Source organism: Condylura cristata, unplaced genomic scaffold, assembly GCF_000260355.1.
Source record: "Condylura cristata isolate star-nosed mole 26May11 unplaced genomic scaffold, ConCri1.0 scaffold00020, whole genome shotgun sequence".
Taxonomy (NCBI): Eukaryota; Metazoa; Chordata; class Mammalia; order Eulipotyphla; family Talpidae; genus Condylura; species Condylura cristata.
The window spans coordinates 39,431,264-39,432,210 of NW_004567121.1; positions in this window are offsets into that span (position 1 = coordinate 39,431,264).

The window sequence follows — 947 nt, forward strand, 5'->3', positions numbered from 1 at the left end:
CGCGCCTGCGCGCACGTCCGCACCTGCCGCCCGGCCGTGCTCCCCGTGGACTCGGGCCCCTGCGGACAGCGAGCTTGCGGTATTCCAGGTCTTTCTGGAAAGTGAGGGCGGTGGGGCCGGCTTTGAGGTGCAAAGCGTCCGTCTCCCCTCCCCAGACGCATTTCCACGCACGTGCTCAGGGAGCGAGCCAGGGGGTCTGGTGCAACATTTGGCGGTTATTAGACTTCAGAAACTAAACGATAAATTGGGCCTCGCGCTGCGGGACGACAGATGGCCGCACCGGCTCCCACATGCGCTGCGCGGCGCCTTCGCTTCCAACTGGCCTTCAGGCTGCGGCACCCAGGGCCGCAGCTGCTTCGCCCGAGCGGGCGGCACCGCTTCTGCCTGGCGCTGAGGGCTCCGGGCTCCTTCACACAGAGATGCGCTTCGGCGAGGTGCCCCAGGCCGGGCCCCGGGGTGCGCGCGAGGCCGGGGCGGGCCCTGCCGCTCCTCTGCCCCTCGCCAGCTCGTCTGGCCTGACGTGCGGCAGGGGCCGCTGGGCCCCGCGGCCGGCTCTGCGCGGCCGCGGCCTCCCACGAGCTGGTGTTTGCTGGTTGACTTTACACCGGCCGTCCCCAGCTGGCCTCTCGTCCCAGAGACCCGTCGCCGCAGTGTCCAGGCGCCGGGCTCCCCTCGGACGCGGCTCCTGGAGAGCCTCATGCGTGTGGTCAGCTGAGGACCGGGAGCGCAGCCCAGCAGGTTCCTGGGCCCATGTGCTCGGCCCGGAGGGGCGGACCCCGTTCCGGTGGAGGGCGGCCTGGTCCCGCAGCCCAGGGCCCCCCAGTCGGCGCGCCCCGCCCACCCACACAGCTGCGCTGTCACAAGCAATCAGCCGGCAGCGAGCTCCCGGGCCCAGGCAGATGCTGGGGACTCAGGCGGGACCCCAGGCCGGGCCTCTCACAGCTGTC